This window comes from Mesoplodon bidens (assembly GCF_964165515.1).
Source record: "Mesoplodon bidens genome assembly, chromosome: 5".
Classification (NCBI taxonomy): Eukaryota; Metazoa; Chordata; class Mammalia; order Artiodactyla; family Ziphiidae; genus Mesoplodon; species Mesoplodon bidens.
In genome coordinates, this window is record NC_138161.1 from 73,104,922 (window position 1) to 73,131,792 (window position 26,871).

Sequence of the window (26,871 nt, forward strand, 5' to 3'; positions counted from 1 at the left end):
AGCAGAAGAACAGATCAGCAACCTGAAAGACAGAGTAGTGGAAATCACCCAAATAGAACAGCAAAAAGAGTAAAAGAATTAAAAAAATGATGATAACTTAAGGGACCTGTGGAACAACAACAAGTGTACTAACTTGCATTACAGAGGTCCCAGAAGGGGAGGAGGAAGAGAAAGGGGCAGAACACATATTTGAAGAAATAATGGCTGAAAATGATCCTAACCTGGGGAAGAACACACATCCAGGTCCAGGAAGCATAGAGAGTCCCAAACAAGATGAATCCAAAGAAAGCCACACCAAGACACATTATAAATGAAATGTCAAAAGTTAAAGATAGAGAACATTAAAAGCAGCAAGAAAAAAAGAACTCATTATACACAAGGGAATACTCATAAGACTATGAGCTTATCTTTCAACAGAAACTTTCCAGGCCAGAAGGGAGTGGTACAATTTATTCAAAAGTGCTGAAAGAAAAACTTCCAACCCAAAATTCTCTACATGGTAGAGTTTTCATTCAGAATTGAAGGAGAGATAGAGAGTTCTCCAGAGAAGCAAAAGCGAAAGGAGTTTATTACCACTAAGCCAGCCTTACAAGAAATGTTAAAGGGACTTCTTTAAGCTGAAAAGAAAAGGCCCTAAATAGAAATAAGAAAATATATGAAAGAAAAACTCACTGGGTGGAATTGGTGAACTGTGTGGAAGGAGCGGGACCTGTAGAGCTCAGCAGCAGCGAGGTACAAAACAAAGAATGACTCTGCACAAAGCCAGAAGGGATACACTGAAAGAATGATCAGAAAAGAATAATACATAGGAAATGTTTGTGCTCGCATGCAAGGAAACTTTGTGGGGTATCTGTGGCTGCCAAAGTGACATCTGGCAGGATTAACTGGATCACCAGAGCCAAACAATGAGGACTGGGAAAGCAGCAATAACTGTGAGGCCTGGGAATAAGTGGGGGCAAGATTTTGAGAATTCCCACGAACTTCAGCTCTGGTTAGTTTCTGGTCTGGAGCCAGATCTTCTCTCTGATGCAGACGTGGGAGGAAGGAGCGGCAAGAGCTGCCCAGCTGCTCATCTGGGAAGTCATCCTCCAAGGGACTCTGTTCCTCGTTCTCCTCCCGTACCTGGAGGCGCAGTCAGCGGGAAGCACCGCTCACAGCACCCCCGCGTACACCTGCTCAGACCACCTGCTCAGAGCTACTCTTTTGCCCAGCCCAACAGACCTGTTCCACCTGTCTGAAGACCCGCTGCGCCTTTCCTCGAAGCACACCCCAGAGCTCTTCCTCACTCCAGCCATGCCCCAGCAACTCCTCTATCAGTACCGGCTATATGGACACATCCTCCAGCCCCTGTGGGAAGCTGTGTGGCTGCCAGCCAGCCAGCTATTGGGCCTCAGACCTGTTCCCTGGTCCTGAGTCAGAACCAAAGCCCTATGTGTCCAGGGTCCACTGAACCCCAGCCCTGGTCAGATATGGAAAATGGAGACTTGGAGAGAGTAAATGATTCACTCTTGCTCTTCATCCTTCAGAGGAAGGCCCCAAAAACGCCTCGACTATTCATCAAAAGTCATTGAGTTGTACTGTTAAGATCTATGCCTTTCACTGAATGCAATTTTTGCCTCCATTTATAAAGAGAAGAGAAGCTTTTTAAGAATTGGGGTGACCCCCCCTGCATGCACAGACCCAACTGCAGGCAGAGAAGATGGTCAGCTCGGCCCAGACCTTGCTAAGAGTCTGCTCAGAGGCCGTGGGTCTGCTGGCACTGGATGGACACAGATGCTGGGCAGATGAGCTCTGTGTGGTGTTTTAGACAAATATGATCACCTAGAGGAGGGCCAAACAGACAGGAGAGCCCAGGAAGCAGACCCTGGGAGAGGGGAGATACCAGTTGGGCCAGCCCACCTGAGGCTATGGTCAAGTCCATGAGGACCACAGTGTGGTGGGCATGGTGGCTGTGAAAGCCCCACTGCTGCCCAGCCAGCCCGAGACAAGCCACGGGGAAGCACCCACTGGCCAGCCCCATCATAATCTCTGCCAATCCCGATGAACTTGCATCCAATGACTGCCCTGATGTGGTCGAAGTGATCTGAAGAATGGAAAGTCAGCAGTGTGGGGCTTCTAGGGCAGGGATGGGGGTGATGACTGGCCTCTGTTGATTCCCCTTTGTGCATCCTGTAGGCCAAACAGGCCAGTTCCTTCATGGCCTGGCACCAAGAGTACCAACTAGAGCGCCCTGAGGTTTGATCTGAAGTGACCCCAGCTGGCTCTAGATTGGACTTCAGATTTGGAGTGGACCCCAGAGCCCCCTGTTTGGGCCATTTCCCACCCAAGGTTCACCCTACCTCCCAGTCTCCTTGAGAACCTGTGGGGGCTCCTTTCCCCGGATGTGGAGGATGAGAGAGGAACAAGAGTACAACTGATGAAGACCCCAGAGACCTAAGGAGCTGTCCAGTCCCTTGGTCAGAGGTAGGGGCAGTGTGCTTTAGGAGCTCCTGCAGAGGCACAGATGGGCAGCACCTGGGCTCTGTGTCTGACAACCTCCCTGATACCCATCAGTATCGCAGTTTTGATTCCGTGGCTCCAGTTCCACATGGCACCAAGGTGCTGTGTACCACCCATTATTGGGTTTTTGGGAGATGTACCTATTGCCAACAGGTAGGTTAAACGACTGGGGCTCTTCTGAAGTCCTCCCCAAATTTGGACCCAGCTTCAGCTCCAAATCAGAGTTTTCAGAGAGCCCAGGGTGAGGCTCACCTGCCACAGTAGACACATTGGCTAACGGGTTGCACTGCAGCACCCGCATGGACAAGGACACCATCACGATGCCACCATTCTTCTTCTGCAGGGGCGGACCGGTGGACAGTCAGCTTGGCCCCCAGCACAGCCACCTGCCTGTTCACTCTCTCGGCCCCTGTAAGGAAGGTGTTCAGCCCTGGCTTTGAGGTCAGAGTCGTCTCCTCTCTGGGTTTGTGTGAATGGAGGAGCTGCAGCCCAGGTCTGGGTGGTGTCTTGGCCCTGGGTTTCCGGGTTTGGAGGAGTATCTTACCACCTAGACCCCCATCTAGGGCTCAAGAGTTCAGGGACTGTGGACCGTGGGTTTTGGGGGCAGAAGATATTTAACCTGGGGTTTGAGGAAATTGAGGGAGAAGAGGCTCAGGTTCAAGGGCTCCTGGTTTGAACCTCTTGCTTTAGGTATGAGGGCCAGGGCAGTCTCTCACCAGAAGCTGCAGGATATCATCAGGAACATTCTGAGTGTTCTTGCACATACCCCGGGCAGCTGAGTGGGAGAAGATGACAGGTGCCTGTGACACTTCTAGGGCTCTCTGTGCCACAGCATCTGAGACATGGGACAAGTCCACCGTCAAAACCAGGCGGTTCATTTCTGCCACCACCTTCTGCAGGGACAGGATGGGGAGAGGGCATCAGGGCTGCATTTATCTTGTGTGCATTTATCTGTAGGGAACAGACGGGGTTGTACATTCATGTGGGGCAGGGTATGGAACCCGGGTGCTTACCTCGCCAAAGCCGGTCAGCCGATTGACATTGCTGTAGAAGGGGTGGATACCCTTTGCTGAGCTCTGTGCCCTGCAGGATGGCCAGGAGGCAGTCTGACTGGTGGTCATGACTTGGCTACAAGAGCCTAGAAAGAGGCTCTGTCAAACTGTCTACACCTGCAACTCCCTGGTGCAAGAGGAGGGACCCAAACTGGGCTGTGCCTGGCAGTAGGAGGGCCCTTCTGGGGATTCAGTCTTGTTCTGCAAACCTCCATTCCCCTCCCCATCCCAGGTTCAGGGCTGGATCCCAGGGGTAAACTTGCTTTGGGCCCCAGCGTGATCTTGGGCAGATCCCTGCCTCACTGGGCCCTTACCATCTGCACTGTGCTCACCAGGGCGTGTTGCAGGTGTGGGTGAGTGTCACGTAGCTCACACCCAGTGCATAGAAGGTACGCAAGATGGAGAGGCTCCTGTCCAGTGAGTGGCCGCCCTCCACACCAATGAGGCAAGCCAACTTCCGGGTATTGTTGAGAGCTGGGGGCAGGTAGGTCAGATGATCATTTTCAGAGGCAGAGGTAGTTTACTGAAGTCCCTAACACCTACCACCACCAGTCTGTTTACCTTTTGTTTTGACTGTGCCGCGCAGCATAAGGGCTCTTAGTTCCCCCACTGGGGATCAAACCCGAGCCCCCTGCAGTGGAAGCGTGGAGTCTTAACCTCTGGACTACCAGGGAAGTCCCCCGTCTACCATTAACTGAGGTCACAAGCTCCAGCTCAGAATAGGAGGCACACATGAGGCGGATGAGGTCAATTTGCTCCAGGGTGAGGTGCACAGCATCCCGTTCGTGGGTCTGGCATGGGACGTAGGCTGACCAGAACTGAGGGAAGGCCAGGGCTTAGTTTGGGCTTTGGAATTCCTTGGGCTTCTCATCGCCTCCTCAGCTGGCACAGCACTCACTGTGCCCAGAAGTCACATGTAATGCGTTGCTTTTTCTGCGGTACTTGGAAGCCCATCAGGTGGGCTCACTGTGACCCCTGTAGCCCCCAGCATCCATGGCATGGCACTTTCTAGGTCACTATGGTAACTTAGCTCCAATGTGACTAACCTGTGGTCTCTGAGGCCCCCAAACTGCCCCACATTCCCCAGCAGCCATGGTGGCACCTTGTGTGTCCCTTTGGTACCTGGGCACCCACGAGACCGTCTTTCAGCCTGTCCAAGCTGGTCTGACTATGGCTGAAATTGCACAGATTAACATGCTGTAGCCCACTGTGGTAAAACTGCCTCAGGACCAGGGGCATGTCGTTGTGGCTGGAGGGAGGTCAAGGCAAATGGGTGGACTTCTTAGGTCTTGGGATCAGGTAGGACACATTGCCTGGCCTGGGCCAGCCTGAGGGTCTGCCACCTCACACTGTCACACAGACTATACTAGGAGCAGCTGAGGCCTGGGCTGAGGGGTTCCCATGAGGGAGGGGATGACAGAGAAGGGGAAGGGCATCCATAGATGATGGAGAGGACATCCAGGGGTGGTGTGAGGGAGCCTCCCCACTAGCTCTGCATGCTCCGGACCTCCTGCCCTGTCCGGGGCCAGGCTAGGCCCCGAGCGGCCCCCAGCAGCCCGCACACACTGCAGCCACCTGTCCACAAGCGGGAAGTCCCGCATCAGGGCCCGCGAGCGCTCCCGCAGACTTGGGGTGCTGGAGGTGCCCGGCGTGGTCTGCACGCCGGTTACCGGCAGCAGCAGCAGACCCAGCAGGAGGAGCAGACACAGCACAGGCCGCTGGCTGCGTGTGCGGGGACCTTTGAGGCCCCCGGGGCCGCAAGCTTCGCAGGGCCAGGCAGGCCTGCAGAGGCGGGTCTGAGAGGGGCGGGCGATGGGGTTCTGCCTGTTGACACAGGCCACCCAGCGGCACGGCCTCGCAAGGCGGGTGGGGTGAGGGAGGGGATACGGAGTCACAGGACCCTGCGACCCGTGTGCGGAGAGCCGCGATCCGCAAAGCCCGGCAGCCACAGGGCGGCACTGCCCTCCCGCCCCCTGCTCAGAGGCAGCTCCCGCGGGCTAAGCTGGCCTCTGCTGAGAGCTCACTCGCCTCCCATCGCGGGGTCCCTCCGCCCCTGCCCCTCTTCCCACTCCCACTGCTCAGAGGGGTCGCCCTAGGTTGCTCTCCCCCGCCTCTAACCTTCTTGTCCAAGCTGGGGTGCTTCTCTCAGAGGGCCACCTTCAGCCCGAGGCCTCCCAGGAGCACACCTCGTCCCCATCTGCCTGCAGCTGGCCCCGCCCACCCCGAGGGCTGCGTGCGAGTGCCTCTGTGGCCACAAGTGCTCTGGGCTCCCGGTTCCCCGGTACTGGGTCATGGGGGCTGGTGTGGGGGAAGAGATAGTTTCTGGAAATGGGGGGGGTAACCTTGTGAGCTCTGGATTCAGAAAGGGGCCCTCTGCCCCCGACCTGCTCTCTCCACCTACTTGACTCCCCAACCTGCATGACCATTCTCTGGGGACTTCAACCAGCGCCTGGGAACTATCAGGAACCTCCCCCACTTCTGTCAGCCAGCCTCAGGAAAGAGCGCTCTCAGGAGTCGCTACACCTCCCCAGGGCCTGAATAGAGGGACTTTGGGGATGTGAACTGAACGACCTTCTGGGGAGAGTCAGCGACCCTTTTACTCAACAGAGCAGGAACCCAGTCAGTAGGCTATTTGAGTGGAAGGAAATGAAGTTGTTTCCACGGCAGCAGAGCCCCCACCGCAAAAACCTTCGTCCCAGAGCTGGTGGCCGACCTTCTGGCCAGGATCCCTCCTACCTCAGCATGGAAGGCCCGGCCTCGTGGAGAAGTATAGGTTCTGATGAAAGACCTGGCACCTGGGTTCTGCTGCTACACTTGCCTTATCTGGTGGCCCTTGTGGCTCTAGCTTTCCCAGAAACCTCAAGGGCTAAGTGTCTGTGCTTGCTCAGAGGTCTCATGCCATTCCCCATTTCCAGCCTCAGGCCCTCCCCCAGCTGCCTCTTCTAGGGACGCCCTCCCCTCCAACACATGCACACACACACACACACACACACACACACATACACATACACACACACTGGGGATGTGCCTTCTCACAGAAGCTCAGCCAAACTCCTTCATCCCCAGCCTCTCAAGTTTTTGCTCTGATCCCTGGCACCCCCTGGAGCTGTTCCACCTTTGGAACCTTTCCCAGGTGTCAGGAGTGCCTAGCACAGGGGCAGTGACCTAAGTCTGAGCACTGGCGACCCTAGAAATCTGTTACAGTAAAACATTTTATTGAGCAGTAAGGGACACCACTGGGGACAGAAAGGGCTGGCAATAAAGGAGCATGTGAACCTCGGGGCAGGGTGCGTGCTGCTTGACTCTCCGTCCTGTTCTTGCTTCAGGGAGCAGGACTTCCTGGGTCTCTCTATCCTGCCTCCTGAGACCCCAGGCAGGAGGCTCTTTGGGAAGCCACAGATTGCTGCTTTCCATTTCAAAAAGCCCAGCTCCCCCCTGGTTTGTGGTGGTGACTGCTGACAATGGCTCAGGGCAGGAGCCCATGTGGTAGACTGCTAAGGCTTCTCTGCACCCTGTCTCTGCTCCTGCATCCTCCTCGGCTCGCAGAGTGTAGACTTTACTTTCTTCAGCTCACAAAGGGGCCCCTGAGGATCGAGCAGAGGAAGGTCAGGTTTTCTTCCAGGCCAGCTTCAGCCCTGGGATGTTCAGGGCAGACTCTCATTTCAAACCTCAGTTTCTGAGGCTCCTGGCTTATGGCCATGAGGCTCCTGGCTGAGGAAGGCTCAGACAGAATGACGCACGTTCTAATCTGTGGCAGTGGGCAGTGGGGGGGGGTGGGAGGGATCACTGCAGGAAGAGGCCTTCTCTGCCTTAGGCAGTTAAACCATTGCCCTCTCTTCAGAATGGCTCAGACAGCAAGATTCTGAGGAGTCCGCCTCCTGGCACCATGCTACAATCGCCGGACTTAGGGTCTGGAGCAACCGAGATCTTCGTCCGACCCTTCCGGAACGTGCTTTCCCTTAGGAGCACGTCTGGGGACTGGCTTCTCTGCTTCCGCCTTTGCTGGCATGGCCAAAGGAGCATCCCAGTAGGCCCAGTAGCCACCAACCAGGCAGTATGTCTCCCCATGCTAGCCCATTGCGTTTCTCCACACCCTGGGTTGAGGACATGGTAGTGACCAGGTGTAGGAGGAGAAACGGGAGCCACTGCTGCTGCAAAGAAAATCAGAACTGATCAGTCATTTCTGCTGTGCACAGTCTCCTGCCAGAATTTCCCTCTCTCATGTCTCTCCCAGTTTCTGGCTGAAGACATTTAATCTACTTGACATCCAAAACACAGCCTTGGCCCATCACCTCTATGAGTCCCTAGAGAAGGGACATTGGCTGCAAAAGCAATTCCTAGAGCCTACAGCTGCAGCAGGTGAGGTAGTCTCTTCACCGTTTCCAGGGAAAACAGTAGAACCTGAAAGTAATTGCAATCATGATCCTCTCCATCTCTCCCTTCCACAACAGAGAAAACATTTCTTGCAGTGTGTCACTTCTGAGGCTTTAATGGAAACGTCTTTCAAGTTTTGGAAAAAGATAAACTAATATAAATTGGTTAAGGACCCCTCCCAGCTTGGCAACCCTTCTTGGGCCCCATTTATACTACCTGTTTCAACCACACTGAACTCTAGCCCTCTGATACTTTTATCTAGATTAGAACAAGGCCAAATACTGAGGCAGAGTGATCAGGAGACTCAGAACCAGGTTCTGGGTACCAAGTGTAGGCTCACATCCACCCAGCCTCCTGGGACACCATCAGCTCAGCCCTTCAGTCTCACTAGCACTTCATCATCCCCCTTGGTTCCTCCAGTATTCCCATGAATATGGCACCACCCTCTCCCCTAGTACTCAGCAGCTCAGTATGGGATGTGTCTGAGGGGACCGATATAGATGTCTACATGACAGCACAGAGGTGCCTAGGTTTGAAGGTGTGGTTCAAGAGTGGCCCTCTTCCTCAAACTGCTCCATTTACCATTTGCCAAGAAAAATGCACTTGTCTTTTGCTAAGAGACCAATCAGAAAAGGGTCTGAATGGAAGCATCCTGTAGCCCAAAGCAGAAGGCTACATTTATAAAGATCAGAAGCTTCCTGCACACTAGTCCAGGGATGACCTTTCACTTGTCCTCAGCAGTGAGCACTGTGGGTTCCTGAAGGTGTCCCAGGTGACTGGTATTACTTACAGCTGGGAAAGTGCTCAGGTGTATGTGGTGGGCAAGCCCGACAGGAACATGTGGCAGCCAGGGGAGGTTGTGTGTACAACATGCCTCTTGTACAGATGCCTGGTCTCCGTGTACCTGCTGCACTGCCCTCCCAGTGAACAGAGCACAGGTTAGAGTAAATATAGAAGATCCTCTTAGACATTCTCTCTCAGGCAAGCAAAGAGATTGGTATCTGGTGGAGAACTGGTAGAGAAGTTTCTCTGAAGTCAGCACTTTTCCATAGTTACGCTGCCATGGAAACTGTGAGAAGGCCTGTGAGGTCATCACTACCCAGTGAGGTCATAATAAGGAACCTGTGACTTGGGGGTCAGGCTTCAGGAGGAGGAGCAGTTTTGTGGAGGAGAGCAGGGTGGAGGCAGAGGTACCCTGCCTGGCCCCTCACACTTGGGCCTCCCCACCCATACCCTAGTCTAGTAGACACCCGACGTGGGGCGTGCAGGTGGGCTGGCACAGCCCCAGGGGCCCCAGGAGGGCAAGAGAGACCCACATTCTGAGACTGGCTTGAGAGGCAAGATTAACGTAAGAGACAGCTAGGTTGTATGGCACTGACCCTAAGAGGCAGAGATTTGTGTGGACTAGGGAATCAGGCAAGGCTCCTTGGCAGTGGGCCTGAAGGACAAGTGAGATTTGGACCCATGGGGAAGAGAGGGAAGACATTCCTGTTTGGAAGAATAAAAGCAAAGACACACGCTTCTCGACCTTGTCCTGCCCCAAATATAAATTCATAGAACCCTCATATTTTTACAACTGAGGACTGAAAAAAACCAAGAGGTTAAGGGGCCTACCCAGTGTTACACAGCTAGTGGAGAGGTGTTCTGCTCAATGGTTAGGTTCATGTTGGGGCTCCGGATTTACAGCTGATAGGAATGTGAGGAAAAGCTCATGCCACTTCATACATTTCCAAGTGATACTGAGAGAGATGTTAAAGGTGCAAAATGAGGGTGCTGAATGACCTCACAAAGTGGGAATGGTGGGCCCATTTTCAAATGAAATTCAAAACAAATTCATGACAAAAGGACATAATACAAAATGACAACATAATCATTGCACTCCCCTCTCCCCTAGAAGTAAAAATCATTATAATCCTCTCTCTCTCCACCATGAAAGGATGAGATAAAGGCTCAGCAGCAGCCCCCATGAAAAACATGGTCAACACTGTGAAGAGGTTTTAGTAAGATGACTTGGTCCGACTCAGAGAAGGAAAGAGACAACTCTGCCCTTAGCCTGATCAGGCCCACAGGAAGGAACCACATTTGGGGCAGCCTTTGATAGTGTGGCAATGAGAGAGAACCTTCTTTAGGAGGGAGCTCCCTGTTGCCGACCTTGAAAAAGCAAAGATGGGACCTTCATTTACTGGGGCTGTTGCAGAGGGGATGTGCCCAGGAGGTAGGGACTGCTTGGACTACCATTTTAGAGGTTGGGCCACCCTTGTTGAGAACCACAGCACCTTCTATTCCTAAAATGCTTGAATCAGTGGGGGCAAGTAAGGACAGACGAAGTCAGGCCTCATTGGAGCAGACTGTCTTTGGGAGTGGTAGAAGGTAAAATGTGAAGGGGAATGCTCTGGAGGAGGTTTGTCATGGCAGGTGGACCGGCATGGGACCATTCAGATTCTCCAAGACTCCAGAGATTACTTGGCTGGGAGCATCCCTTGATGTGGTATGGGGACTCCTACCTTAACAGGACCTGGCTGGGCATCTGGGGGAGGCAGAATAAATGGTTTATTAACTTAAGAGAGCGAGAGACTCACCTGGGGGGTTCCACAAAACCACTTAAAAAGACTTGTACCTGGATTCTTGAGCCAACCCTCAGAAAACTTATCTAGATCTGGTGTAGGGCTCAGGAAGCTTCACTTTTAATAAGCTTCCTGGGCAGTCCCACCACAGTGGTCCATGGATAGAGTGACCAAATTATTGTGTATTCTCGGTTGCTTTTGGGAGTCAAAGTGGGCAATATTAAAAACTGCAGCAGGCATACGTATAAATAGGTAATATTCAAGGCAAACAGAGGTGTATAGTTATTCTATGCATGAATCAGATTTGAGAAAAACTAGCCTGGTGGTTAAAGAACACAACCCTTACAACAGACAGACCAGATTCTGTTCTACTTACTTGTGTGATTTTGACCAAGTTCTTTTATCCTTCTGACTGTTTCTTCATATGGAAAAGAGCTATGACTGTACATTTAGCACAATATTCTCTTTTGGCAAAGGTTGCTCTGGGTCCATTTGTGTTCTCTGCAACTTAATCCTTTCCAGTGTGCAAGCATTTTTAAGTTGTTTGGTGAAGTATTACATTTGACTTTCAACTGTTCATTATTTTGGTCAAAGCTTATATAATGCTGCAGAGACTAGAACCTATGCAGAGATAGTGAGAGGATGTTATAAGCTTATTCTGCCAGTTTATAAAAAAATTTTAACCTTTTCTCCTCTTCCTCCACCTGCCACCAAGAGATGAGAAAGAAGGCAGAGCCTGGAAATGCACACCAAGCAATACTTCTGTGTCAGTTTGCCTTTTATTCCTCTGCCAGTACTTTCCAGAAAGATTTCACCAAAAGTGCCTAAGCTTGCCATGGCCATTGCTGTGAAGAAAATTTCTCTCTATTACTAGTCACATCCCCTTTTCCTTCTCCTGGGGGCTTAATGGATGTTTGGGGGCAGGAAATAAAATTTAAACTAAAACATCAAAAAAAAACCTCACTGGTATTGGCAAATATATAGTAAAGGCAGAGGATCAATCACTTATAAAGCTAGTAAGAAGGCTAAAAGAGAAAGGTAGTAAAATTAATTGAAACTATAATGATTAGTTTAAGGAATATACAATATAAAGAGATGTAAAATATGATGTCAGAAGCATAAAATATGGGAAAGGGGAGTAAAAAGGTAGTGCTTTTAGAATGTGCTTGAACTTAAGTGACTATCAACTTAAAATAGACTGTTATATATATATAGGCTGTTATATGTGAACCTCATAGTAATTGCAAAGCAAAAACCTATAATAGATACATAAAAATATATGGGAAAGAAATTTAAACATAACACTAGTGAAAATCATCAAATCACAAGAGAAAAGAAGAAAGAAACAGAGAGGAACTACAAAAACAACCAGAAAACAATTAACAAAATGGCAATAAATACATACTATGATGATTACTTTAAATGTAAATGGGCTAAATTCTCCAATCAAAAGACATAGGTGGCTGAATGAATACAAAACCATGATTCATCTATATATTGCCTACAAGAGACTTACTTCAGATCTAAAAACACACACAGGCTGAAAATGAAGCAATGGAAAAATATATTCCATACAAATGGAAACAGAAAGAAAGCTGGGGTAGCAATACTTATATCAGACAAAATAGACTTTGAAAGAAAGATTAACAAAAGACAAAGAAGGGGGTTACATAATGATAAGCAGGTCAATCCAACAAGAGGATATAACTTTTGTAAATATTTATTCACCCAACATAAGAGCACATAAATATATATGAAGCAAATATTAACAGAACTAAATGGAGAAATTAACAGCAATGCAATAATAGTAGGGGACTTTAATACCCCATTTATATCAATGGATAGATAACCCAGACAGAAAATTAGTAAGGAAACATTGACCTTAAATGACACTTTAGACCAAATGGACTTAATAGATATCTACAAAGCATTCCATCCAAAAGAAGCAACATACACATTCTTCTCAAGTGTACATGGAACATTCTCCAGGATAGATCAAATGTTAGGCCTCGAAAAAAGTCTCAGTGAATTTAAGGAGATTGAAATCATATCAAGCATCTTTTCCAACTACAATGGTATGAAACTAGAAATCAGTTATAAGAAGAAAACTGCAAAAATAAAAAACATGTGGAGAGTAAACAACATGCTACTAAACAACCAATGGATCAATAAAGAAATCAAAGTGGAAATCAAATAATACCTTGAGACAATGAAAATGGAAACACAATATTACAAAAGCTATAGGATGCAACAAAAGCAGTTCTAAGAGGGAACTTCATAGCAATACCCTAAGAAAAAAAACAAACAAAAAATCTCAAACAAACAGTCTAACTTTATACCTAAAGGACCTAGAAAAAGAAGGACAAATGAAGTCCAAAGTTGTAGGAGGAAGAAATTATAAAAATCAGAGTAGAAATAAAGGAAATAGAGGCAAAAAAAAAAGAAAGAAAAGAAAAGATCAATGAAACTAGAGCTGGCTCTTTGGAAAGAAACAAAATTGACAAACCTTTTTGACAAACTCATCAAGAAAAAAATGAAACCCAAATAAATAAAATTAGAAATGTAAGAGGAGAAGTTACCACTGATACCACAGAAATTCAAAGAGTCATAAGAGACTACTATGAACAATTCTATGTCAGCAAACTGGACAATCTAGAAGAAATATATCACTCCTAGAAACACAGAATTAACTTTCTCTGTCTCTATGAAATTAGATGCAAAGTTATCTACCCCAGTCTTGAAGGTGTGTGCTTGTATGGGAACATCCCTATACAGTGAGAGTGTGCTCTGGGAGGCTTGGTAGGAGAGCTAGAACTGAAGTGAGCACAGGCTGTGTCTTTCTCCAGGTTGTGTTGGCAGCCACTGCCTTGGTAAGAGGTAGGGATGGCATTCAAGGGGCTAGAGCCAGAGCCAGGTGCAATCTGGGGTTTCTCTTATGCTCACTGGCCAACCCCATCCTATCAGGGGTGGGCTTGGGGCCCAAGGGGCTGGAACAGGAGCCCTGGAGCCCTGAGAGTTTTGGGTTTCTCCTGGGTGTGATGGCAATCTCTTCCTTGGCTTGGGGCATGACTGGGACCTGAGGGCTTGAGGCTGCACTTCTATGCTGCTTTTACTTTTCACCCCAGTGTGCAAGGCTTAGTTAGAGACTGGGTTGTGGCCAGAGGTGTTGGTGCCACACCACCAAGTTGTCCCCACCCTCTCCCACATGTGTGCAGGGACAGGCACTCTGGAGGTGACAGGCTCTACCCTGGAGCTAGTCTCTCCCTTCTGAGTATGTGCACCAAAATGCACACTGCAATGGCTGCCTTCACCCTGGTCAGAGGCAGGGCTGGGGTCCAAGTTGGCTCTGTTTCCTCCAACTATGTGCACTCTTGTTGGCTATGGCAGACTCTGCCTTAGTGGAGAGCAGTACTGGAGCAAGAGGGGCTGAGGCAGGGGTCTGGTGCAGGCTGAGGGGCAGGCTATGGTGGTCCTGGCAAGCCAGCCAGAGCCCCAGGCAGTTTTCAGTCTGTTGCTTCCATGTTCTGACTGGTAGTCAGTAAGTCTATGCAAATGCTCTTCAACAGCACAGTCTTGGTCTCTTACAGTCCTCCAGCAAGGCCCACTGGTTTTCAAACCAGGTTAGAGGGCTCGTATTCCTGATGTCAGACTCCAGGGCTGGGGTGCCTAACATGTGGCTTGAACCCCTCGCCCCGAGGGAGGATCCCTGAGCCTGTGATAGCCCCTCCTCTTCTGGGTCCCCTGCTAGAAAAGTGGGTCCTGGCCAGGTTGCTTTTTCTCCCTTCTTACCAGACTCCATGTGGATCCTTCTTCACAGCCTTGGTTATAGAAGAGCCATACTGCCAGTTCCCAGGTCAGTTTCGGTAAGAGTCTCTCTATATGTACTGATAGTTGTAGTTTTGATGTGTTTGTGAGGGGAGGTGAGCCCAGTGTCTTCCTACTCTGACATTGTGGTCTCCTCCTGTGTTGTGTGTGTTTTGACTGCTCCACCGACTAGCTGTTCCCCCATCTCTCTCCCTCCCTTTGGGCCTCCCGATTCCCTGAAACACAATAATACTCAATTTAGGCCTATTAATAACCCTATAATGGCTTCTAAGTGTTCGAGTGAAAGGGAGAATTACACATCCCTCACTTTAAATCAAAAGCTAGAAATGATTAAGTATAGTGAGGAAGGCACGTCAAAAGCTGAAATAGGCTGAAATCTAGGCCTCTTGTGGCAAACAGTAAGTCAAGTTGTGAATGCAAAGGAAAAGTTCTTGAAAGAAATTAAAAGTGCTACTCCAGTGAAAACGCTGATGATAAGAAAGTGAAACAGCCTTATTGCTGGCATGGAGAACTCTGAGTGGTCTGAATAGAGGATCAAACCAGCAATCACATTGCCTTAAGCCAAAGCTTAATCCAGAGTAAGGCCCTAACTCTCTTCAGACTGAAAGAAGTGAAGAAGCAGCAGAAGAAAAGTTTGAAGCTAGCAGAAGTTGGTTCATGAGGTTTAAGGAAAGAAGCCATCTCCATACATAAAAGTGCAAAGTGAAGCAGCAAGTGCTGATGAAGAAATAGCAGCAAGTAATCCAGAAGATTTAGCTAAGATCATTAATGAAAGTTAAACAACAGATTTTCAATGTAGATGAAACAGCCTTGTATTGTAAGAAGATGCCATCTAGGACTTTCATAGCTAGAGAGGAGAAGTCAATGCCTGGCTTCAAAGCTTCAAAAGATGGGCTGATTCTCTTGTTTGAGGCTAATGCAGCTGGTAACTTGAAGTTGAAGTCAGTGCTAATTTACCATTCCTAAAATCCTAAGGCCCCTAAGAATTATGCAAATTTACTCTGCCTGTGTTCTATAAATGGAAGAACAAAGCTTGGATGACAGCACATCTATTTGGTTTACTGCATATTTTTATCCCATTGTTGAAACCTATTGCTCAGAAGAAAAGATTCCTTTCAAAATATGACTGTACTTTGACAATGTACCTGATCATCCAAGAGCTCTGATGGAGATGTACAACAAGATTCATGCTGTTATCATGACTACCAACACAACATCCATTCTACAACCCATGAACCAAGGAGTAATTTTGACTTTCAAGTCTTATTCTTTAAGAAATACATTTTGTAAGGTTATAGCTGCCATAGATAGTGATTCCTCTGATGGATCTGGGTGAAGTAAATTGACAAACTTCTGGAAAGGATTCACAATTCTAGATGCCATGAAGCACATTTGTCATTCATGGGAAGAGGTCAAAATATCAACATTAACAGGAATTTGAATTCCAACCCTCATGGATGACCTTGTGGGGTTCAAGACTTCAGTGGAGGAAGTAACTGCAGTTGTGGTGGAAATAGCAAGGAAATTAGTATTAGAAGTGGAGCCTAAAGATGTGACTGAATTGCTGCAATCTCATGATAAAACTTGAATGGATGAGGAGTTGCTTCTTATGGATAACCAAAGAGGTTGATTTCTTGAGATGGAAACTACTCCTGATGAAGATGCTGTGAAGCTTGTTGAAATGGCAACAAAGGATTTAGAATATTAAACTTAGTTGATAAAGCAGTGGCAGGGTTTGAGAAGATTGACTCCAATTTTGAAAGAAGTTCTACTGTGGGTAAAATGCTATCAGACAGCACTGCATGCTACAGAGGAATTTTTCATGAAAGGAAGAGTCAGTTGATGTGGCAGATTTCATCACTGGGTTATTTTAAGAAACTGCCACAGCCAACCCCGTGCTCAGCAGCCATGACATTGATCAGTCAGCAGCCATCAACATTGAGGCAAGATCCACCACAGCAAGAAGATTATGACTTGCCAAAGGCTCAGATGATGGTTAACATGTTGTAGCAACAAGGTATTCTTAAATTATGGTATATATATATATATATATATATATATATATATATATATATATATATATATATATATATTTTAGGCATGATGCCATTGCACACTTAGGTGACAGTATAACATAAACATAACATAACATAACACTGGGAAACCAAATAACTTGTGTGACTCACTTTTTTGAGATATTCACTTTATTGTGTTAACTTAGAACCAAACCCACAATATCTATGAGATGTGCCTGTACCACACTGTCTTGATTATTGTAGCTTTATAGTAAGTATAGTCTTGAAGTTGAATAGTGTCAGTCACCAACTTTGCTCTTCTCATTTAATATTATGTTGGTTATTCTGGATCTCTTGCCTCTCCATATAAACTTTAGAATCAGTTTGTCAGTATCTACAAAACAACTTGCTGGGATTTTGATTGGAATTGTGTTGAACCTAAATCAAGTTAGGAAGAACTGATATGATATTGATATGGGGTAATGCTTATCTGTGACATATCCACATCCCTACCCTTATCCTTATATCTATATATCTATGTACCTATCCTTCCATATCTGTGCTGTCCAATACAGTCACCACCAACCACATGTGGCTTTCAAGACCTTCATATGTGGCTAATAAGAATGAGAAACTGAATTTTTAATTTCATTTAACTTTAATGACTTTAAATTTAACATAAAAAATATCCGATCCAGGTATTGGAAAACTTTTACATGTTTGAAACAACTTGGGTATTTCTATCTCCCTTTAAAACCTTAAGACTATCTTTTAGAGTAGTTTTAGGTTCACAGCAAAATTAATAAGAAGGTACAGAGATTTCCCATTTGCCCTGCCCCACACATGCATAGCCTCTCCCATTATCAGCATCCCTCACTAGAATGGCAATCGATGAACCTACACTGACACATCATAATCTCCTAAAATCCATAACTTACATTAGGGTTCATTTTTTTAAACATCTTTAATGGAGTATAATTGCTTTACAATGGTGTGTTAGTTTCTGCTCTATAACAAAGTGAATCAGCTATACATATACATATATCCCCATATCTCCTCCCTCTTGTTTCTCCCTCCCTCCCACACTCCCTATCCCACCCCTCTAGGTGGTCACAAAGCACCGAGCTGATCTCCTTGTGCTATGTGTCTGCTTCCCACTAGCTATCTGTTTTACATTTGGTAGTGTATATATGTCCATGCCACTCTCACTTTGTCCCAGCTTACCCTCCTCCTCCCCGTGTCCTCAAGTCCATTCTCTACGTCTGCGTCTTTATTCCTGTCCAGTCCTTAGGTTCTTCATAACCTTTTTTTTTTTAGATTCCATATATATGTGTTAGCATACAGCATTTGTTTTTCTCTTTCTGACTTAACTTCACTCTGTATAACAGTCTCTAGGTCCATCCCCTTCACTACAAATAACTCAATTTCTTTTTATGGCTGAGTAATATTCCATTGTATACCTGTGCCACACTTCTTTATCCATTCATCTGTCAATGGACACTTAGGTTACTTCCATGTCCTGGCTATTGTAAATAGTGCTGCAATGAACAGTGCGGTACATGACTCTTTTTTTTTTTTTTTTTTGTGGTACACGGGCCTCTCACTGTTGTGGCCTCTCGCGTTGCAGAGCACAGGCTCCGGACACGCAGGCTTAGTGGCCATGGCTCACGGGCTCAGCCGCTCCGTGTCATGTGGGAACTTCCCGGACCGGGGCATGAACCTGTGTCCCCTCGGCAGGCAGACTCTCAACCACTGCATCACCAGGGAAGCCCACATGACTCTTTTTGAATTATGGTTTTCTCAGGGTATATGCCCAACAGTGGGATTGCTGGGTCGTATGGTAGTTCTATTAGTAGTTTTTAAAGGACCATCCATAGTGTTCTCCATAGTGGCTGTATCAATTTACATTCCCACCAGCAGTGCAAGAGGGTTCCCTTTTCTCCACACCCTCTCCAGCATTTATTGTTTGTATATTTTTGGATGATGGCCAGTCTGACCGGTGTGAGGTGATACCTCATTGCAGTTTTGATTTGTATTTCTCTAATGATTAGTGATGTTGAGCATCCTTTCATGTGTTTGTTGGCAATCTGTGTATCTTCTTTTGAGAAATGTCTATTTAGGTTTTCTGCCTATTATTAGATTGGGTTAATTTTTTTTTGATATTAAGCTGCATGAGTGGCTTGTATCACAGTACAAATATTCTACTTTTCAGGAATAAGAATCTCTAGACTGTTGGTGGAGTAATACATCATCAGGCAGTACCTAAGTTTTGAGGAAATCAGTCAGTCTGGATGTACATGTGGGAATTTGAGAACATTTGTTAATATTTCAAATACAACTACACAACACATTTTGTTGTTAAACTCTTTTCTTGAGCCATGAATAATTTGTTACTGTCTTTCTGAATTTGGGCTCTGAGTTAATGTTTTCTAATTCCTGAGGGATTTTATAGTTAGATTTTGAAAAATATAAACTATCACTGGAAACTATTTAAAAGACTAATTTTTCAGTCAGCCTTGTTCTTGTGAAGAAGTCATATTTGGACCAAAAGAAGAGAGAGCTTACAATTTTCATTGACATTTTTCTTCCTTTCCTTTGCATTGTAACAGTTTGTTAATTATCTATGAGGATTGTTCTCCATCATAAGATTTCTGAGACAGGTTGATTTTGTTATGTTCGTTAAACGATCACTCCCCTTCGTCATTCTGTTATTCCACACCAGGGGGTGGGGGGGATGCTGAGGGTCTGCAGGGATTGCAGGAATTCGCCTAAACTAATTGTGACTTTCTTCCTACTGGTGATCCCATCAACTGTAAGTAATCTCCAAGGTGGAAATCATGAACACAATGCACTAGCATTGACTTCTCATAGGAGGTTCTTGTCCATTTCTCTTCAAAGGCAAGAAGCTGAGTTTTAGGAACATTAAGTGTGTAGTAAATATCAGAACTGGTGTCTATATATCTCTCTCTAATTCCAATGCCAGTGTTCTAATTTAACTAGAGGTTTCTCACTAAATAAAACATTATAATAGAAATATTTGCTGTGTGTTGTACACTAGAAAATAAACTTCTGGCTCATCATGGTGGATGAACACACACACACCTCTGTTCTTACAAACACTTTATATGAGAGAGAGAGAGAGAGAAAGAGAGAAAGAGAGAGTTGGTTGACAAGCCTCTTCCTCACAGCAAATTTCTAATCACTTATTTAATGCTGCACTCTTAAATACAAACAGACAGCCAAGGATCACTGAGTATCTGAGGGAAGTTCCCAGTATGACAAAGACTCAAACAAACAGAAAAAACAACATGGAGAAAATAGACGACATAAAGCCAAGGAAACCTCTAAGAAAGTAGAACTTGCTCTAAGAAAGCAGAGCAATTCCAAGTATTTCTTGGCTTATAGATGTATAAAGCCAAGAAAACCTCTAAGAGAAGTAGAGACTAGGAAATGGGATAAGAAATTTGGGGAGGTCAATCTGGAAGATTTTAATCTTCAACAAATAGAGAAGAGGAAATTTGCAAAGAAATCACACAAGAAAATTCCCCAGGACTGAAAGACTTGACTTGCCAGATTGATAGGCTCATCACGTACCCACCTCAATTAATTAAAAAAAGAAATACCTAAGAAAGATCTTTATGAATTTTAGGACACCAGGGATAAAGAAACATCCTAAAAGCTTGTGGTCAGAGAACACTTACACGTACAAAGAAATGGGAATTAAAGTGGCACTCGACTCCTTAAACCAATACTGGAAGTTATAATGCCATGGAATAGTGCTGTCATAATTTGGAGGTAAATTGTGTTCAATTCTATGCTCAACATAGAATTTTACACCCAGATAAACCGTGGATTAGTTTCCTAGTACTTCCATAACAAAGTACCACAAACTGGGTACCTTAAAACAATAGAAATTTATTCTCTCACCGTTATGGAGACCAGTTGTCCAAAATCAAGGTGTTGGCAGGTTGATTTCTTCTGGAGGCTCTGAGAGAGAAGTCTGTTCCATGTTTCTTTCCTGGCTTCCATGGTTGTCAGCAATCGCAAGTATTCCTTGGCCTATAGATGCATCACTCCAGTCTCTGCCTCTGTCTTCACATGGACTTCTTTCCTCTGTGTGTGTTTCTGTGTCTTCCCATGACCTTCTTATAAGGGCACAAGTCATTAGGTTTAGGGCCAACTTTAATCCAGTATGACCTCATCTTAACTAATTACATTACATCTGTGAAGACCCTATTTCTAAATAGAGTCACATTCTGAGGTTCCAAGTGGACATGGACATGAACTTTGAGGGGGACACTTTTCAACCCAGTACAAACCATGAACCAAGTATGAGGTCAGAATAAAGACATTTGGGGTCATGTAAGGACTGAAAAATTGTATCTCCAGTGCATTGGTTCTTAGGGAAGTTATTGGAGGATGTGCTTTTTCAAAATCAGTAAGTAGACTAAGAAAGTAGAAGGCATGGAACCTGGTAAAAGGAAATCTAACAAGGAAAGCAGAATTAAGAGTCCACACATAGCAGAAGAATGGGGTACTCTGGGGGTGATTTCTCCCAGGACAAGGAAAAGAAAATGCTACGTATGTGGTATATTTGAGTATTTGTAAAATAAATTTGACAGTTTTTTGACAGCACTGAAAGTCTAAGATAAAACGGAAGTCGAGTAAGAAAGAGATATTCATGGTCCCTTCTTGGCTCAATACTAGGTGATATTTACATAGTCATAAACTAACAGTTCTAATTCTGTTTAACTTAAGGGACTATATGAAGAAGGTAAGGATGGATGATTATGTTGGATAAATTGCTAAATATTCATCAATCATTATAGGAAGTCAGCAGATAATGTCTAAAATCAATATGAAAAACAGTTGCAGTATTAGCACATTATCTAGAAATAGGTAAAAAATCTAAGAAGAAAGAAATAAAAGTTTATATGGTAATCTCTGGGAAATGGAGCTGGGCAGGGGAAAGGAAGTGACGGTTGACTTTAATTATGAATATTTTAGTGTTATTTGATTTTTTAAAAGTTTGAGCTAGTAATACTTTTGTAGCAACTCACATTTAAAAAGTATAATACAGCATGCATAAGAATCACCTAAAAATGTGTTAAAATGCAGCTTCTATGTTTACACCCAGAGATTCCAAGTTAATAGAATTGAGGGAGCCTTGGAAACTCTCTATTTTAACAAGACCTATGAAATTCTGATAGGAGTGGTCCTGGACCCCACTTTGAGAAACAAATGTCTGGAAAATAGCCACAATATTGCTGGGACATCAGCACCAGCTGGTTTCTAGTAGAAACCAAGCAAATCTGATTCTATGTTAGTTGTGTCTATCCCCTTTTTGTTTTAGGGTAAAACTGTGTTGCATGGTAAAACCTCACTTGATTGAAAGTTATTCTAACTCCAGGAGTAAGTGATGAAACAAGAGATCCAGACACCAAGGTCAGAACATGTTTTCAGGCAGTTGGAAAAAATCTTCCAACCTGGCAGATTGCAAACACTGGCAGAAGCCCTGCAGACATTCCCTCCCGTGTTTACAGGGGGCTGAACCAGCCTGCTGGGTACTACAAGGCATGTGTGAAAAAGAATGCCATGACTCTGCCCCACTACACAGTCAGTCCACTGCTATGGAACAGCCACGAGTGTGAAGGTGTCTGAGGTCATATTCCAGCCTGTGTGGAGGAGAATTCTTAGAAATGTAGTGGGAATGGTGAAGTAAATGTTGCTGCTGAAATATGCTACCTAAACAGTGACAGAAGTGTCACAGTGACAGCAAGTCAAGTGTACTGTAAAAGGCTTAGAAAGTTATGATTAGCACTCTCTAAAGTTCTATACAGCCCTGTTCCCTTCTCTACCCTGAAATCTATCACCAGCTTTCCAGATAGAGTCATTAGGATGGTTCCTAACAGCTGTTGAGTAGCTATTGCAAACTGAACACTATCTAATGCACTGTATACACACAACATCTCACAAAACCAGTTTCACAGATGAGAAAATTGGAGGTTCCAAGAAGTTAAGCCACAGGTTAAGCCCAGCATACATAACCAGTATGTGGTAGAACAAGTCTTACTCTTCCCGCAATTCCAAATTGCATACTGGATCACCTTCAAGCCTACAGGATATCAGATAACAGAACAAGGTCATCAGCATCCAAGCTGTGGAGTGTGGTCCATATATCACTGCACATGTGTCCAGAGGACAGAAATTCCACTGATCTGGCATCAGAGCTCTCACACACATGCTGTAGAGGGAGCTGAATACAGCAACTCAGCACAGTGGAGCTCCTGTGAGAGTCACCACAACAGTGACCCAGCTCTATCACAGCTACGGATGAAACACAGCTGGCTGGACATCCTGGGGAAGCTGGAGTAGTGGGAGGGTGACAGGAAGGGGATGGCTGATTTTAGCAAGTACTAATTCTTGAGATGAGGACACTCATGGAAGGGTTTCAGAAAGAAGCTGCAAATACCAAAGAAACCAGCAAATTCTTTAGCACAGAATTTATAAACTGAGGGAATTTTAGGGAAGATGAGAACAGTCCCATCATTTTACTGTAAATAATGATAGAGGAAGAGAATAAGAGTTAACATTATCTATTTCCCATATGCCAGGCATTGTGCTAGGTATTATTTCATTTAATCCAATGAGCTGGGTACTGTGTTGTTTTGTTTTGTTTTTTTAAAGCAGGTTTTGCATCTCAATCCTACTTTAAAATTTTTCTTTATTGAGGTATAGTTAATTTACAATGTGGTGTTAGTTTCAAGTGTACAGCAAAGTGATTCAGATATATATATATATATATATATATATATATATATATATATATATATATATATATATATATTCTTTTGCAGATTCTTTTCCAGGTATTACAAGATACTGAGTATAGTTCTTTGTGCTATACAGTAGGTATTTGTTGTTTACCTATTTTATATATAGTAGTGTGTTAATCCCAAACTCCTAATTTATCTCCCCCCCTTTCCCCTTTGGCAACTATAAGTTTGTTTTCTATGTCTGTGAGTCCATTTCTGTTTTGTAAATAAGTTCATTTGTATAATTTTTTTGATTCCACAAATAGTGGTATATTATTTGTCTTTCTCTGATTTACTTCACTTAGTATTATGATAATCCCTAGGTTCATCCATGTTGCTGCAAATGGCATTATTTTATTCTTTTTTATGGCTGAGTAATATTCCACTGTGTGTGTGTATGTGTGTGATGTGTGTGTGTATATATATATGTACTGTGGACAGCAGCACTGTCCACTCTTGCTTGGATATCTACCTGATTATGCTATGCCTAGTTCTTCTGCCCTCCAATTCCCTCTTCCCTCAGCAGCCAGGACCAGCCACAATAAAAGTTCAACCACATTCCTCCTCTGGTGCCTCCAGAACAGAATCTAAACATGGTCCACATGGTTCTCTGTAGCTGGTCTGTATTCACCTCTCCATCCTCATCTCCATCACTCTTAAACCCAGTTAGCAACATGGAATCCATATAGTCAATCCTCCTTCCCCAGGAACACAATGGGGTTTATGGTTTAGACAAAAATCTATTTTAAGGACAAAGATCTGGGAGAGACAATTTACTTTCTGTTGGATTACTTACCTGATTTTTGCCTGGCTAAGTTGTATTCATTTTCTTCCATATCAATGGACAGCTTCTTGATGAAAACTTCTCTGGGTCCCTAGTCTGGAGTAAGGAGTCCTCCATATTCCCACAGTTCTTTCTGCACACCTTCACCTTAGCACTACTACATGAAATCAAAGTGACCTCTTTTTGACTCAGTCTTTCCAGCTAGACCATGAGCTCAAAAGATCACCTTTATTTACCTTTACATTCCCTATTTCTGGCAAAATGCATGCTACATGGTAGATCTCCAAAATACGATGTCAACAAGCTGAACTGAAAAATTAGCAAAATGCATCTACTCATTTGCAGAGCTTCAAGCAAGTGAATTCTAGGCCAGCACTTCACAGACTTAGATGTGCCCAGGAATCACCTGGATATGTTGTTTAAAATGTAGATTCTTTTTTTTTTTTTTTACATCTTTATTGGAGTATAATTGCTTTACAGTGGTGTGTTAGTTTCTGCTTTATAACAAAGTGACTCAGTTATACATATACATATGTTCCCATATCTCATCCCTCTTGCATCTCCCTCCCTCCCACCCTCCCTATCCCATCCCTCTAGGTGGTCACAAAGCACCGAGCTGATCTCCCTGGCCATGCAGCTTCTTCCCACTAGCTATCTATTTTACATTTGATAGTGTATATAAAATGTAGATTCTGATCCAATTGTCTCAGGGCCAAACCCAGGAATTCTGCATTTCCTACAAGCTCCCAGGTTATGCTGATGATGCTGGTTTGTGGGCCATCAACTATACTTATAGTACTTTGGATTGTGGTCCTCCAACACCATGAAACACAGGGCACTTGTAGATCAATTTATATCGTATTAGGCACAGCTGTTTTACTTTGCAGGCGTGCTAGTAACTAAAAGAATTTATGGGGAGGAGAGGGATAAATTAGGAGTTTGGGATTAACATATACACACTACTATATATATAAATTAGATAAACAACAAAGACCTACAGTATAGCATGGGGAACTGTACTCAGTATTTTGTAATAACCTATATGGGAAAATAATCTCAAAAAGAATATATATATATATATATATATATATATATAACTGAATCACTTTGCTGTACACCTAAATCTAAAACAACATTATAAATCAACTATACCTCAATTTTAAAAAAAGATGACTTACGCTGTTTACTCATCTATTCTTATAATATTCGTCAACCTGGAGTCTTAGATACACTTCTGTAAGAGACTGCAAACAGTCATCTTGTGAACCAGGCCCCCACACAGCTGTTGCACTCATCACAGGAGGTGAGAGCTTCCTTCTCAGCAGCATTTGTGTAGAGGACAGCTTCTAGCCCTTATTAGACTTTTTCTCAACACAGAATCCAAATTCAGTTTGGGAAGTAGAAGCCAGGGAAAAGAGAGGGAGGCCAGTAGGACATTAGCCAGGCTCAGCAAGACAGCTTATTCATTCATCTCTTCCTGCACAAAGAAAAATAGTTATGGAGCACATATTAAGATCCTAGCATACGAGGGGAGAGGTGCAAGCATGGTCAAGGTGGATGACGTGGGGCTGGAGGAGAAATTTAAAAGGAAATCCCAGAGTTCTGGGTCAGAGATGGAAAGAGGTTCCAATTGAGGGAGTCGCACAGGGGGTGCACAAATTTTCAACTATGACTATTCAAATTCTCAACCCCACTGCTCACACTCAGATAAAAGAGTTAGGAATCAGATTTAAAATGTCATATGAAGTTTTCCAGAAATATCACAGGATTCTTAATCATCTGTAATTCTGACCAGCTATTCAGCAATGCATGATCCATGACATGGAAGCCTGCATTGGCTCAGCTAGAGGTCTTTTCTGCACAGAACCCCTGGGAAAATGTGGGTTTAATGCATGTGCCATGACTCCTTTCTGAGGACATGTAATTTTGCTTATAGAACACTCCAAATTCAAATAGGTTGGCTACTGGGGAGTGGTTCAAACTAAATTTTTAAAGAAGCTTGCTGGGTTTTTTTTTTAAGCTTTAAAAAAAGCTTTTTTCAGCAATTCACTACACTTGCCATGGCTTCAGCTTCCACTAGTCCCCAGATTTCTAATCCAGCCATACTGGCTCCCTTACAAACTCTGTTCACATACTCCCAATTTCCCCACTCACTTCAGTGCACAAACACACACACTTTTGTTTTGTTTTGGCTTTTATTTCCTTGTCATTGTTCATGCCAATCACCCCCACCCCATCGAACTAAACCACATTCTTCTTTCAAGATGAGTTTTTTCATTCATTCAATCTTCATTGGGTGCCTTTTAAGTGCCAGGCGCCATCCTGGGTGTTGGGGATACAATGATGAACAAATAGGGATGTTCACTTCACTGTCCCTTGGGGACATAGACAAGTGAATGGGTGGAGTCAATATAACCTTCCCTAGTGAGGACCCAGAGGGAGCGATCCTGGACTGGGAGAAAAAATGGTAGGTGTTTGGGTGGGTTACCCTGCTCAGCTTCAGGAATTTATGGAAGGTGTTCCCAAGCAGGTGAGAGCCAAGCAGAGGATGAATAGGAGGTAGGGAGGGGAAGAGGTTCCTTGTAGTGGAGAAAGATTAGGCTGGAAAAGTGATTTTGCAGGATCTTTTAAGGCATGGAAGGAGTTTGTACTCTTATCTTAAAGAACTGGAAGGAGGGATCTGGTGTGAATTCTATTTCTTCTTTGAAGTTTCTCCAGTATTTAAATTCCAAGTGATATTTTTCCTTCTTTGATTTCCAAAGCAATTACTGGCTCTACTTTGCAGCCTTACTCTGAATTCATGCATGGTAGTTTTTATCATCCTGTGGTCATTCTCTGCTGTTTGTTCTCAACTTTTTTGTGCCCACAGCATTCAACTATTATATTTTTGACTTGAATGTCCAAAACACATCTATTTAAAAGTTCCCAGTGTAATTGTTCCTC

General features: G+C 44.8%; 1 pseudogene across 1 annotated transcript; it reads right to left on the minus strand.

The window, feature by feature from the left end:
• Nucleotides 1-739: 739 nt before the first annotated feature.
• Nucleotides 740-5,167, minus strand: LOC308617378 (dipeptidase 2-like; annotated as a pseudogene). The gene is made up of 10 exons: nucleotides 5,127-5,167; nucleotides 4,674-4,800; nucleotides 4,240-4,369; nucleotides 3,884-4,025; nucleotides 3,513-3,582; nucleotides 3,216-3,392; nucleotides 2,752-2,836; nucleotides 2,008-2,083; nucleotides 1,222-1,357; nucleotides 740-1,122 (listed from the first exon to the last, which is right to left on the minus strand). The product of its transcript is annotated as a dipeptidase 2-like (transcript).
• Between the last annotated feature and the right edge of the window lie 21,704 nt (nucleotides 5,168-26,871).